This window comes from Bos grunniens, chromosome X (genome assembly GCF_055505025.1).
Source record: "Bos grunniens cultivar Pamir isolate PY7600 chromosome X, Bosgru_T2T1.0, whole genome shotgun sequence".
NCBI lineage: Eukaryota > Metazoa > Chordata > Mammalia > Artiodactyla > Bovidae > Bos > Bos grunniens.
The window spans coordinates 17,667,647-17,683,674 of record NC_141194.1 but is presented as its reverse complement, the minus strand read 5'-3'; the positions used below and the strand labels follow the sequence as shown (position 1 = coordinate 17,683,674).

The 16,028-nt window shown below is 39.6% G+C and overlaps 1 pseudogene; it reads right to left on the bottom strand.

Moving 5' to 3' along the window:
- Positions 1 to 15,423: 15,423 nt before the first annotated feature.
- Positions 15,424 to 15,770, bottom strand: LOC147339877 (large ribosomal subunit protein P2 pseudogene; annotated as a pseudogene).
- Between the last annotated feature and the right edge of the window lie 258 nt (positions 15,771 to 16,028).

Genomic DNA, 16,028 nt, shown 5'->3' with positions numbered 1-16,028 from the left:
AGGAGTAGAGGTCTTTTAATTTCATGGCTGCAATCACCATCTGCAGTGATTTTGATTAATTATTGAGACCATTTTAAGGGCAAGCATTGTGGCCAGGCTTAGATCCCAAAATGGCTTAGGCCAAAAATGTGTCTTTCCTGTCAAGAAAGCCATACCTGATTCTCTTTCTCTCAGGACCCCTTACCCTCCCTGCTTACACAATGAAATTGAAAGATGTGGTACTGAAGCATGTGCAAGTGAGAACTCTTTGTGACCTATTTTTCAATGAAACAGGAAATAAAGTCATGAGCTAAAAGTTAGGAGTAGGGAAAAGGTGTTGAAGTTGTGAGGCAGGAGGCAATAGCATGACATAGCATCTTAAATAATGGGAGAATGATTTGACCTTTGGTAAGTATAATAGGGGGACTTCCCTGGTGGCTCAGTGGTAAAGAATCTGCCTGCAATGCAGGTGACCCGGATTCAATCCCTCGGTTGGGAAGATCCCCTGGAAGAGGGCATGGCAACCCACTCTAGTACTCTTGCTTAGAGAAACCCATGGACAGAGGAGCCTGGCAGGCTGCAGTTCATAGGGTCACAAAGGGTTGGATGTGACTGAAGCGACTAAGCAGCAGCAGCAGTGAGTATAATAGGACTGCCAGGCAGCACTGAATATCTGCACGTGGCTTATAGTCCTAAATCTAAAATGAGCTCACCTGCATACCTTTTTCCAATCATGTTTAGGCACCCTGTAGGTGGCAAGATGGATTTAAACCAAGGTTAGGGTTTTGTCTATGACTACAAGCTATCCTGATCAAATTCATGTTACTTCTTTTGAGGCCACATAAGAAGCAAGAGTATAGTGCAGTAGGTAAGCTCAGAGATTTGGGAAAGAGTGGCTAGAGATAAAGCTGGGGAGAAAAGGGAGGATATCTCCAAGGAAGATACAACATTTTATTCATTACTCAGACTTTTTCACATGGGAGTTTCCTTTGATAACCCCCAATTTTTGTGATGGATCTTGATTGCTGTTATTTCCAACTGCTTCATTGGCTCAGAGGTTAAAGCGTCTGCCTCCAATGCAGGGAAACCTGGGTTCGATCCCTGGGCTGGGAAGATCCCCTGGAGAAGGAAATGGCAACCCACTCCAGTATTCTTGCCTGAAGAATCCCATGGACAGAGGAGCTTGGTAGGCTACGGTCCAAGGGGTCGCAAAGAGTTGGACACGACTGAGTGACTTCACTTTCACTTTCATCATTCAACAAATTTGTTGTTGTTGTTTAGTTGGTAAGTTGTGTCCAACTCTTTGCAACTGTGGCCTGCCAGGCTCCTCTGTCCACGGGATTTCCCAGGCAAGAATACCAGAGTGGATAGCCAGTCCCTTCTCCAGGGGATTGTTCCAACCCAGGATTGAGCCCATGTCTCCTGCACTGACAGTCAGATTCTTTACCTCTGAGCCACTAGGGAAGCCCTCAGTAAATTATCCCCACCCATAGTTCCAAGAGCAAGAAGTGGCTATGGGCTTAACTATGTGAGAAGAGGAAACCAATGGTAGGAGAAAGCATTATCACCCAGTAACCCATGATGTTTTGGGGTGTTCTCTGGGACACCTCTCCTCTTCCTTTTCAGATGGGGCATACTTTCATATAGTAAGAAAATCAAGGTTCAGCAAGGAAACATATCATCCAAATGGGTGCTAACAGAGTTTTATGGGTGTGGAGAGTGGCAATTGTAGAATTTATATCTTGTTATTTATTTTTCAAGACATTAGTTTGGGGACATTTTCTAAGACAGTCTTTAAACAAAAATCAATTCAAAAGAAAGCCTCTCTGTGTGAAAACATAAAGCAGACTTCTGTTTCTCTCTTTCTATGTGTGAGAGAGAGAGAGAGAGAGAGAGAGAGAAGGGGAGGAGGAGGGAGAGAGAGAGCAGGCATAGATTCCAGCAGAGGCAGCTGTTGGCAATAGCTTGTGGCATACAACTCTGCAGACTGCCCTACACACCCCAGCACAGCTCTCTGTGAATTCTCCAGAAAACACTCTATGTGTGATAGGCTCCCTTTGTCAGACTGCACATTGGCAGCTGTTTTGCACACTGGCAGCTGCTTTGTTTGAGTTTTGTAATTATACAAATGATGGTAGCAGCCTAAACAGCTTCCCATGTTTTCCAGTTCTTCCTTAAGGAAAACAGGCGAACATTTCCCATTACATAGAATCATAAACAGAATCTAGGCTCTTAGTGGAGATTTTCAGGGTCTGTATTGTAAGCAACATGTTATGATGGACCTTAGAAACCAAATTAATGAACCTGGATCTTATCATAAAAGTAACTCTAAGAGGGCAACTAAGGGAAGTCTTTTTTAATTTTTGGATTAAAACATCAGTGTGTTATTTCTCATGATTCTGTGGGTCAATTGAGCTGTTCTGTTGAACTTATTTCTCAAGTGGCATTCTGTTGTAAGGTTGGCTGGATAGGAATGTCTGAGATGGCCTCAGTCATATGCCTGGTAGTTGGTGCTGGCCTGTTACCCTCCATGCAGGCTCTCATCCTTTAAACTGGTTTCCTTAGGTAGCCTCAGGGCAGTGTTCAAGATGGGGAAGGTACAAGTTACATGGCTTCTTAAAGCCAAGGCTTTGGAACTCATGAAAAAAATCACTTCTGCCACATTCCATTGGTCAAAGCAAGTCAAGTCCAGCCCATATTTAAAGGGGTGGATAAATAGAATCTCTGGGTGGGAGAAAGGGCAGAGTCATATCACAAAGGTGCAGGCATACTGCAATGGGAGGATTTTGTGATCATTAATAAAAAACTGACAACACCAAAAAGCACTACTGGAATCCTTGGAAACCCACTTTGGGAAATGTCATTCTAGGCTGAGCAATGGTTCCCCCCTAAAAGCTTTTGCTCCAAATAGAGTACATACATGTGATTGTTTAATTTTATTTTATAATCATGTTGTGGTCCTAAGTCATGTTCACTGGAATTGCAATTGTTCTTTAGTTACCTTACTTTACTAATTGTCAGTGTTTTTCTGGGATAACTCCAATAATCCCTTGCTTATTTTTGTAAGCTTAGAACAAAATTATTAAACTGAAATAAAAAATTTTGCACTTATTTTCTTTTCCAAAGTATTAGCAGCAGAGGAGGAACTATGCTGGTTACATACAGCATCACTGAGGCAGACATCTTCATGCAGAGTAATTACCAGCTCCATCTCCTATGCTACACAGACCTACCAGAGTGCATAGCCCAGATCCAGGTCCTGAAATTGTCTCCCTGTTAGTATGTGTACTAAGGTATTTTTCTGTAGGCTCCTTTCTAGCATCAGGAAAGGAGGCAGAGACTACATTATTTAAAAAGATTGCATTTGTGAAGATCTTTATGTTTGATATCTTTAAGAAGATGATTTTTGTGTGACTTCTTTTGAGGCTTGCAGTCAACTCCTTTCATTCCATTTATGGACTCTTTCATTAATTATAAGCCTCAATCTATAGTTGTACTTCTCCCAGACTTTGCAGGTGCCAAAGAAAGGCCATCACCAACTGCTTGAGCTTGATGGCATACTGTAGCAGATGCTCAGGAGTGGCTCACTATTCTATTCCAACCTTTTTCTACTAGAAAGTGCCTTTTTGTACTGCAAAGACTGTAAAACCCCCTTGTAGCTAGGATTCTGAATGTGATTTGTGGTCCACCAATTAAACATTCTCATGTGAAACCTGAATTGGGAAATGAATACGCTGGGAAGAGAGGCAACAGGTAAGGCATCCCGTGGATTGTGACATAGGCTATAGGATTCTGGAACTGACAGCTGTGATTCCCTGGTTCTGCAGCAGCTCCCTTGTTAGCTCAGTCCTGTAGGGCTTTGGGGAACTGTCCCTTGAATCTCAATCTAGAATTTTTCCTCAGTGTTGATGTCTTCCATAGAGTTGTGGGTTTTACTACATGAGAAGAGAGAAGACACCAGCGAGAGAAGGCAGAATGGCCCCAAACCCAAGAGGTCTTCAGCTGTTCTCCAGGGCATTGCTTCAGTTTGTGTTACCTTGGGGTATAGAGCTGGGTGGAAAAGGGGTAAAAGGGATTCGGAGAGGCAAATGGAAGGTACTAGCACAATAATTAGGTCAAATGATGCAGCAATCCTTGGATTTTAGCGGTTTTATACCTGCTCTCACTAGCATTCAGTGTAGGAGGTTTGCTCTGGAATATTCTTTGTAAAACATGCTGGATAGTATGCTGCAACATTCACATACCTGTTTCAGTTAAGTAAATCATTAAGGTAACTTTATAAATGAGTATACAGATGAGAAAATTGATACCCTGAGAGGATTTGGAATTGATGGGATTTGAACTTAGGTTTGTGTGGTTTTAAAACCTAAGGTTTTCTAGAAAGTCATGTTACCTGGGAGAGAGAGAGAGAGTATGTGAAATGGCACCAGGCAACACCTTTGTCCTAACAAACAGATTGCCCAAGGTATTGCCTCTGTTTCCTTGGTATCACCCATGGGGAATAACGTAGACAGCTACCATTTTACCTGTTTCAGACTCTGAATCACTTCAAAGAATGTGTCAAGGCATATTTCCTGAGGATTTTGAAGTAGCTGCACACTGTTTTGTTTTTGTTTTTTTGAACTGAATAATGATTCCCTTGGATTAGGGCAATTTTCTACATTTCACATCAACTTTTCCAATGTAGTTTATATGAAACAATTTTATTTCAGTTCAGAAAGACATTTCAATTGGTCTTTAGGTAAAGCTGGGTTTTAGGTGAAAAGGGGGTACTCCCTTGTCATAATACAATAAAAATTAAAATTTATTATGCCAATTGACTTTAATGTTTATGCCTTAACATAACAATTTAAGTTATAGGCATATAAACCAAGAAAATAACCTGAACTAAAGAAAAGCTCTTTGTTTATATACATTTATTATAATGTTATTTGTAATGGTAAAAAAGTAGAAACAACCTATGTAGCTATACTAGAAAGATGATTCAATCAGCCATTAACATTATGCTTATGAGATTATGAAAGAATTGAAAATTACTTGTTATAATATTAAAAGGACATATAAAAGTCATATATGTAGTCTAATCAAATAATTTTTAAAGAAAAATACACAAAAATCTATACACAGGGAAAACATCTGACAATATACTACAGTAATGTCTCCCAACTTTTCATGTACTAGAACCTTTGAGGGCTTCCGTGGTTGCTCCAACAGTAAAGAATCCACCTGCAATGCAGGAAACCTTGGTTCGATCCCTGAGTTGGGAAGATCCCCTGGAGAAGGGAATGGCTGCTCACTCCAGTATTCTTGCCTGGAGAATTCCAAGGACAGAGGAACCTGGCAGGCTACAGTCCATGGGGTCACAAAGAATCAAACATGACTGAGTGACTAACACTTCACTTCATCAAAAACTTATTATAGATTTGTGGTTCCAGTCAAGATGGGATAGTCCCATTCCTCCCAGGTCCTCTCTGTTATGCCTAAAAATCCCTGGATGTAACATAACAAACAAACATAGGAAGACTAAAAGGTGGAAAAAAGAAGGCATATTGCCTAAGGACTTAGGGCTGAAATAAAGACAGTGGTGAAGTTCCCTGGGCTTTCTTATTGTCTCCCATATATCTCAGATGATATAGAAGCCTTTAACCTGAACCACCAACAGGCACAGACAAAAAAGCTCCAAGAAAAGCCTATTACAGTTTCCCAAAGGATTGAGAAAAGGGGCAACCTAGCAACAGAAAACCTTTTTAGCAGTAACCTCCCTACTCCAGTTAAACACCAATGGAGAAATCATACCACTCCAACTGAGTTTCACTGGAGTCCAGCTGGGAGGTGAGCTATTGTTCTCATCCTACAACAACAAATCATTGTAAATCATCCCTTGGCTTCCCCTCTCCCTAGTGACAGTAAGGTTGGGGGAAGCTGCAATTACACCTCCACTCAAAAGCAACAAGGCAGTAAGAGTTGGTGTTCCATTTTTGCTAGGAAAGTGTCAGCAGGGTCAAGGGGGCAACTGAACTTCCACTTCAACCATTTATGACAAGGCAGAGTAAGTCCATACTTCTAAGTAATCCATGAATTAAAAAGAAGTCTCAAAGAAATTTTTAAAAATACATAGAACTTGTTGCAAATGAAAACATAAAAAACCAAAAATATGTATGCCATAGTTAAAGTGGTGATGAGAGAGAAATTTATACCACTGAATGGTTCTATTAATATTAGAAAAGAGGACAAGTCTCAAATCAGTAATCTTCTTTCCTACCTCAGGAGCTACTAAAAAAGAGCAAAATAAACCCAAAGCAAGAAGAAGGAAGTAAATAATAATTATAAGACTAGAAATCAATGAAATGGAAAACAGGAAAACAATAGAGAAAATTAATGAAACAAAGAGCTGGTTTTTAGGGGAAAAAATCAGTAAAATTGATAAACCTCTAGCAAGACTTATAATGATTGAAAGAGAGAAGACAAAAATCACCAATATCAGGAATGAAACAGGGGATATCACTGTAGATCCAGCAGAGAATACTACATAGAAGTTTGTACACATAAACAAATTCTAAAACTTAGGGAAAAATAGACCAATTCTTACAGAAACTAGAAATTACCAAATCAAAGCAAGATTAAATAATCTTATTAGTCCTATAGTCATTAAAGAAATGAATTCATCATTTAAAATCTCCTATAAAAGACATCTCCAGGCCCAGATGGTTTCGTTGGAGAATTCTACCAAATACTTAAAGAAGAATTAGCACCAGTTTATATAAACTTTTCTAAAAATAAAGAAGAAAGGAATTCTTTACATTTCATTTTATGAGGCTGGCATTACTCTCACATCAAAACCAGACGAAAGTAATTTTAAAAAAAAAGAAAGAATGGATGGATGTGTGGAAGCAAGTAAAGAAAGAAAAGAAAGGAAGGAGAAAGGAAAAAAAAGAAAAAGAAGACTATATGCAAATGTCTTCCATGAATTTGGTTGCAAAAATCTTAAAGATAACATCAACAAATCAAATCCAGAAATGTATTTTTAAAAAGGATTTCTTTCAAAGGAGGCAGGAATACACAATGGTACTGGGAAAGCTAGACAGCCACAGTGAAAAAAAGTGGCTTAAAATTCAACATTCAAAAAATGAAGATCATGGCATTCAGTCCCATCACTCCATGGCAAATATGGGGAAAAAATGGAAACAGTGGCAGATTTTATTTTCTTGGGCTCCAAAATTACTGCAGACAGTGACTGCAGCCACGAGATTAAAAGATGCTTGCTCCTTGGAAGCAAAGCTATGACAAACCCAGACAGCATATTAAAAAGCAGAGACATCACTTTGCTGACAAAGGTCCATATAGTCAAAGCTATGGTTTTTCCATTAGTCATGTACAGATGTGAGAGTTGGACCATAAAGAAGCCTGAGCACTAAAGAATTGATGCTTTTGGACTGTGGTGCTGGAGAAGACTCCTGAAAGTCCCTTGGACAGCAAGGAGATCAAACCTGTCAATTCTAAAGGAAATCAACCTTGAAGGTTCATTGGAAGAACTGTTGCTGAAACTTAAGCTCTAATACTTTGGCCACCTGATATGAAGAGCCAGCTCATTGGAAAAGACCCTGATGCTGGGGGAAATTTAGGGCAGGAGGAAAAGGGAGCAACAAAGAATGAGATAGTTGGATGGCATCACCAATTCAAGGGACATGAGTTTGAGCAACCTCCAGGAGATAGTGAAGGACAGGGAACGCTGGGGTGCTTCTGTGCATAGGGTTGCAAGGAGTCAAAAATGATTTAGTGAATGAACAGCAACAATGTGCAAATGAGTCAAACTAGACTACTTTCTCACACCATATACAAAAATAAACTCAAAATTGATTCAAGACTTAAACGTGAGACCTGAAAGCATAAAAACCCTAGAGGACAACAGGCAATATGCTCTTTGACTTTGGTCATAGTGGTATTTTCTTTGGGTATGTCTCCTCAGTCAAAAGCAACAAAAGCAAAAATAAATACATGGGGCTATGTCAAACCGAAAGGCTTTGTACAGTAAAGGAAACTATCAACAAAATAAAGAGGCTCTCTACTGATGGGAGAAGATATTTGCAAATGATATATCTGATAAGGGGTAATATCCAAAATATATAAAGAACTCAAACAACTCAGTATTTTTAAAAATGTGATTAAAAAAGTTGGAGAGGACATGCATAGGCATTTTTCCATAGAAGATATACACATGGCCCACTGGCACATGAAAAGATTTCAGCATCACTAACCATCAGGGAAACGCAAATCAAAACCACAATGAAATATTGCCTCACACCTGTCAGAATGGCTATTACCAAAAAGACAACAAATAACGTGTTGGCGAGGTGTGAAGTAAAGGGATCCCTCATGTACTGTACTGTTAGTGGGAATGTAAATTGGTACAGCTACTATTGAAAACAGTATGAGGCTTACATGGTGGTTCAGTGATTAAGAATCTACCTTGCAATGTGGGGGACACTCATTCAGTCCCTGCTCTGGGAAGATCCCACATGCTGTGGGGCAAATGAGCCCGTGCACCACAACTACTGAGCCTGTGCTCTGGAGCCCATGAGCCACAACTCCTGAGCCCACATGCAGCAACTACCAAAGCCGTGTACCCTAAAGCCCATGCTCTACAACAAGAGAAGCCACTGCAATGAGAAGCCCACCCACCTTAATTAGAGAGTAGCCCCCACTCTCTGTAACTAGAGAAAATCCCCATGCAGCAATGAAGACCCAATGCAGCCAAAAATAAATATTTTTAGAAAGAAAACAATATGGAGGTTCCTCAAAAAGTGAAAAATAGAACTACTGTACAATCCAGCAATTCCACCTCTGAGTGTATATCTGAAGAAAAATTAGTTTAAAAAGATATGTGCATCCCAGTGTTCACTGCAATTTTATTTATAGTAGCCAAGATACAGAAGTAACCTAAGTGTTTATAGAGAGATGATAAAATCACACACACACACACAGGAATATTACTCAGCCATGAAAATGAATGAGATCTTATGATTTGTAACAACATGAATAGACTTAGAGGGTATTATGCTAAGTAAAATAAGTCAGACCAAGAAAGACAAATATTGTATCATTTTACTTATATGTGGAATCTAAAAAACAAATGAACAAACATAGCAAAACAGAAATAGAGTCATAGATAAAGAGAACAAACTATAGCTATATGTACCAACCCAGATGAATTTCCTGGGAATTAGGCTGAGTAGAAAAAGCCAATCCCAAAATGCTAACACTATATGATGCCATTTATATAGCATTCTTTAAATGACAAAATTATAGAATTCAGGGATGTTTGATTCTCTTTAGGTTACTGTGTATCTCATACATAAAAAGTGTATGTATTAGAATTAAATTACCAAAGAACCCTCCAACAATTAGAAGTATCCAACAACAATAACAGTAACATTGCACTGAACACAGTTTATTTTAGATTCAGCATCTTGTAGCTTCTCAGGACATCTTCAAAAAAGTATTTCTTATTGTGAAATGAACAACTGCCAATTTATATACATTTCTTGTATGCAGGAATCTGGATCAAAGGAAAACTTTTTTTTAGCAATTCATGGAAAATTATACTAACTAGAACATTAAATCATTTATGAACATTAAATACAAGATTAATGTTGAGAGATTTCTAAAAACTTGAAGTATTTAAATTGCCATTTGATATATTCGTTTTTCAAAATACTTCTTTGGTTAAACCCAGAGGAATACTTTTTATAAGCTAATATCTCAACTAGTCTGTGTTTATAAAAGTTGGTATAGAGCAGATTCAGGCTTTCTTCACATCTAGACCAGCTAATACATCTTTACCTGGGATCTGCACCCAGTCAGGCCTCAGCTCTCTCCTGGCCCACTGACTCTGCTAATTTATACTGACTTCTCTGCTTCCACAACCCAACATTTTGTCAGTCCTTGTTAAGAGAGCCAAGCTAATTTCAGGTTAAATTTTAGAAAGAAACAGATTTTTTTTTTCTCAACACTAAGCTATTTGTGGGACATAAAACAACAAAATAACAATAAAACTAATTTTTAGGTTCTGCATGTTTCAAATGGTAAATAAAACCTGTTTGCAGGGCAAGTATTTTTCCAAGGCACTACTTGAGTAGGTTTTGCTTCCTATTGGCCTGCAGGCTTATACATCTATGTGTTACCTCTGCCTGTCAGTCTCCAACCCCTCAGAGTGAATTTTTATAATCATAGGGATCAAACATGGACATGTATGACCCTTAAAAATAAGTGCAAGGGTCCAGATTAGAAGCAGAGCGAAAGATAAGATTCATTCCTAAAGCATTTTGTGTCAGAACTAAATGTGGAAGCAAAAAGTAGAAAATCAAGAGTTGGGTAGAGCTATGGGTGGGCATGTTGGAGAGCAAGCATTGTACATGATTACTCTGTGGATTTTGCTGTTTTCCTGCAGTAACTTTCCAAGTACTTTTTATATTTTTAAAAAATATTCCCAGGGTTAGTTTTGATGACCTGGAAGGCCAACAGCTACCTATGTGGTATGACTTACTCCCAAATACCTCCCTCATGCAAAGGCCAGAAATTTCCACATTGGAAGTGCATTCCTTTGAGCCTCTGGAGTTCCTGATCTATGAAATACTGCATCTTAAGTCCTCTTTCTGGAGTCAGCAGGCTATAAACTATAAATAAAGAAAGAAGAGAATGTTAAGAAACAAATACCTCTGGGACTCATAACAGTGTAGCCCTTTAGCCTTGATTTGCTAAGTTCAAGGCCCTGAGCATTTCACCTCAAGTAGGGCTGAGTTTGAGGCCTTAAAAAACTGGAAGGAGAGATGGGAGAGGCCAAAAGAAAGGCCCTTCTTCCTTCCATTGTTACTGGGAACAGCAGCAGCTGTTGCTGTTGTTGCATACTGCCCCAGCTCCCCCCATCTGGAGGATGATGTTCAAGTAAATGAGCTCATTTTAGCAGTTTGTGGCTCTAAATAGCTCCGGTAACAAGAAGGAAACTTCTAGGCTTTTCTACCAAAAACCAATTTCTATCTACCCTTAAACAAAGTAAAGCTCTTGGGTGAAAGAGCCTCTTTATTAGATAAAATCTGAAGGGACAAAAAAACTAAATTTTGATTTCTTATTGATATGTATGTATATATTTGATTTAATCAAATTGGCTTTTTGTTTAAAATTATATTACTTAAAATTATAAAAATCATAAATGTCTAATTAAAAGTTAATAAGTGTTATTAGAAAGAAATTTGGGGCGAGGAAAAAAGTGTTTTAAAGGAACTCCAATTCTACCATCTAACACTATCAACTGCTGATATTTAAAACAGAAACTATGAACTTTAATTTTAATTGATTATAACCAGAAGAAAATCAACTACAGTGCAACTGGAAGAATTAAACAGGCAATGTATTTTTTTTTTTACTGGAGTAGAGTTAAATTACAATGTTTTGTTACTTTCTGCTATACAGCACAGTGAATCAGTTATATACATATGTGTCTATGTGTGTGTGTAAAAACCACTCTTTTTAAACTCTTTCCTCATATAGGTCATTATAGACTATTGAGTAGAGTTCCCTATACTCTACAATAGGTCCTTATTAGTTATCTATTTTATATATAGTAATGTGTATGTATCAATCCTAATCTCCCAATTTTTCCTTCTCCACTTTCTGCCCCTGGTAACCATAAGATTGTTTTCTACACCTGTAACTCTATTTCACAACAAACTGTGGAAAATTCTGAAAGAGATGGGAATACCAGACCACTTGACCTGTCTCTTGAGAAATGTGTATGCAGGTCAGGAAGCAACAGTTAGAACTAGACATGGAACAACAGACTGGTTCCAAATAGGAAAAGGAGTACGTCAAGGCTGTATATTGTCACCCTGCTTATTTAACTTCTATGCAGAGTACATCATGAGAAACTCTGGGCTGGATGAAGCAGAAGATGGACTCTAGATTGCTGGGAGAAATATCAATAACCTCAGATATGCAGATGACAAAACCCTTATGGCAGAAAGTGAAGAACTAAAGAGCCTCTTGATGAAAGTGAAAGAAGAGAGTGAAAAAGTTGGCTTAAAGCTCAACATTCAGAAAACTAAGATCATGGCATCTGGTTCCATCAGTTCATGGCAAATAGGTGGGGAAACAGTGGAAACAGTGTCAGACTTTATTTTTGGGTGCTCCAAAATCCCTGCAGATGGGCACTGCAGCCATGAAATTAAAAGACGCTTACTCCTTGGAAGGAAAGTTATGACCAACCTAGACAGCATATTAAAAAGCAGAGACATTACTTTGCCGACAAAGGTCCATCTAGTCAAGGCTATGGTTTTTCCGTTAGTCATGTATGAATGTGAGAGTTGGACTATAAAGAAAGCTGAGTGCAGAAGAATTGATGCTTTTGAACTGTGGTGTTGGAGAAAACTCTTGCAAGTCCCTTGGGTTGCAAGGAGATCCAACCAGTCCATCCTAAAGGAGATCAGTCCTGAGTGTTCATTGGAAGGACTGATGTTGAAGCTGAAGCTCCAATACTTTGGCTACCTGATGCGAAGAACTGACTCATTTGAAGAGACCCTGATGCTGGGAAAGATTGAGGGCAGGAGGAGAAGGGGACAACAGAGGATGAGATGGTTGGATGGCATCATCGACTCAATGGACATGAGTTTGGGTAAACTCTGGGAGTTGGTGAAGGACAGGGAGGCTTGGTGTGCTGCAGTCCATGGGGTTGCAAAGAGTCGGACACAACTGAGCAACTGAACTGAACTGAACTCTATTTCTCTTTTGTAAGTATGTTCATTTGTACCATTTTTTTAGATTCCACATATAAGCAATATCATTCAATATTTGTCTTTGTCTCCCTGACTTGCTTCACTCAGTATGACAATCTCTGGGTCCATCTGTATTACTGTAAGTGACAATTATTTTATTCCTTTTATGGCTGAGTAATATTCCATCATATATATATACCACATTGTCTTTATCCATCCAGTCCTCTGTTGGACATTTAGGTTTCTTCCATGTCCTGGCTATTATAAATAGTGTTGCAGTGAACATTGGGGTGCATGTATCTTTTCAAATTATGGTTTTCTCTGGATATATGCCCAGGAGCAGAGTTGCTGGATAATACGGTAACTCTATTTTTAGTTTTTTAAGGAACCTTCATACCATTCTCCATAGTGGCTGCACCAATTTTCTTTCCCATCAACAGTCTAGAAAGGTTCTCTTTTCTCCACACCCTCTAAAGCATTTATTGTTTGTAGATTTTTTTTTTTTTTTTGGCTATGCCAGTTCTTCCTTGTTGCATGTAGGCTTTCTCTAGTTGGAGCAAGTGAGGGCTACTCTTTGTTGCAGTGCATGGGCTTCTCATTGTGGTGGTTTCTCTTGTTGCAGAATATAGCTCTAGGCACACAGACTCAGTAGTTGTGGCTCACAGGCTCTAGTGTACGGGCTCTGTTATTGTGGTATATGGGCTTAGTTGCTGCACTGCATGTGGGTTCTTCCTAAACCAAGGATCAAACCCACATCCCCTGCATTGGCAGGTGAATTCTTAACCACTGGACAACCAAGGAAGTCCCGTTTCTAGGTTTTCGGATGATGGCCATTCTGACCAGTGTGAGGTAGTCAGAATGGCCATCATCAAAAAACTCACTGTGGTTTTGATTTTTGATTTGTATTTCTCTAATAATTAGTGATGCTGAGCATCTTTTCATGCGTTTTTTGTCCATTTGTATATCTTCTTTGGAGAAATGTCTGTTTAGATCTTCTATCAAATTTTTGATTTTTTTTTGTTGTTGTTATTACTGAGCTGTATGAGCTGTTTGTATGTTTTGGAGATGAATCCCTTGTCAGTCACTTTGTTTGCAGATATTTTCTCCCATTCTGTTGGTTGTCTTTTCATTTAGTTTATGGTTTCCTTTGCTGTGCAAAAGCTTTTAAGTTTAATTAGCTCCTGTTTGTTTTTGTTTTTATTTTTACTACTCTAGGTGGTGGGTCACAAAAGATCTTGCTGTAGTTTATGTCAGCAAGTGTTCTGCCTATTTTCCTCTAAGAGTTTTATAGTATCTGGCATTACATTTAGGTCTTTAATCCATTTTGAATTTATTTTTGTCTATGATGTTGGAGACTGTTCTAATTTCACTCTTACATATTGCTGGGAGAAATATCAATAACCTCAGATATGCAGATGACACCACCCTTATAGCAGAAAGTGAAGAGGAACTCAAAAGCCTCTTGATGAAAGTGAAAGTGGAGAGTGAAAAAGTTGGCTTAAAGCTCAACATTCAGAAAACAAAGATCATGGCATCCCATCACTTCATGGGAAATAGATGGGGAAACAGTGGAAACAGTGTCAGACTTTATTTTTCTGGGCTCCAAAATCACTGCAGATGGCGACTGCAGCCATGAAATTAAAAGACGCTTACTCCTTGGAAGGAAAGTTATGACCAACCTAGATAGCATATTCAAAAGCAGAGACATGACTTTGCCAACAACGGTTCGTCTAGTCAAGGCTATGGTTTTTCCGTTAGTCATGTATGGATGTGAGAGTTGGACTGTGAAGAAGGCTGAGCGCCGAAGAATTGATGCTTTTGAACTGTGGTGTTGGAGAAGACTCTTGAGAGTCCCTTGGACTGCAAGGAGATCCAACCAGTCCATTCTGAAGGAGATCAGCCCTGGGTGTTCTTTGGAAGGAATGATGCTAAAGCTGAAACTGCAGCACTTTGGCCACCTCATGCGAAGAGCTGACTCATTGGAAAAGACTCTGATGCTGGGAGGGATTGGGGGCAGGAGGAGAAGGGGACGACAGAGGATGAGATGGCTGGATGGCATCACTGACTCCATGGACGTGAGTCTGAGTGAACTCCAGGAGTTGGTGATGGGGAAGGAGGCCTGGCATGCTGCGACTCATGGGGTCGCAAAGAGTCAGACACGACTAAGCGACTGATCTGATCTGATCTGATATAGCTGTTCAGTTTTTCCACCAGCACTTATTGAAGAGGCTATCTTTGCTCCATTGTATATTCTGGCCTCCTTTATCATAGATCAGGTGATCATAAGTGTGTGGATTTATCTCTGGGTTTTCTATCCTGTTCCATTGATCTATTAGTCTGCTTTTGTGCCAATACCATACTGTTCTGATGACTGTAGCTTTTTAGTATAACCTGAAGTCAGGGAGCCTGATTCCTCCAGCTCTGTTTTTCTTTCTCAAGGTAGCAATACAGTATTCTTGTCTGGGAAATCCCATGGACAGAGGAGCCTGGTGGGCTCACAAAGAGTCAGACACAACTTAGTGACCAAACAACAACAATGGTATACATACTATGTGTCAGGACCTCTTGTAAGTACCTAAGGTATGAACACAGAGTTGGGAAAAGAAGTGCACAATTGGCTTTTTTTTTCTTTTTTTTTTTTTTTTAACATAAAAAGGATTTTATTTGCAGGAGTGGGACTCTAGTCAAACAAGCCAAACCCCGTGTCGTCATCTGACTACTCTGACTCTTCCTTCTTCTCCTCCTTCTTCTCCTCTGCTGTGGCTGGAGCAGAACCTGCAGCAGGTGCTGCAGATCCTGGGGTATCAGAGACAGCCACAGCCCCACCAGCAGGCACACTGGCCAGCTTGCCAATATCCTGGGTAATGACTCCTCAATGTTCTTTCTGTTCAGCTCACTGATGACCTTATTGAGCTGGTCATTGTCTGCCTCAGTGCCGATGCCATTCAGGATCTTTTTGATTTCCTTGGCCCTGAGAGAGGAATTGCCCCCGAGGGCGGCCAACAAATAGAAGCTGACTTAACGCATCTCAGCAGCGGCACGGCAGCCTAGCGCATGTGGCCTCGGCGGCTTCAGGGATGGAAAGGAAGGCCATAATTGGCTCGTATATGTTAGTTGAAACAGGCTCCAGGGACCACTGTGTATAAGAGAAAAAGAAGAATGAAGGATGAATCCAGGTTTTTATTATGAGCAACAGAGGGGACGGTGTGGTCATCAAATAAGATGGGGTGTATTATGGGTGGGTCAAGTTTGGGGGCATTGCATATCAGGAGTTCAACTTTCCAC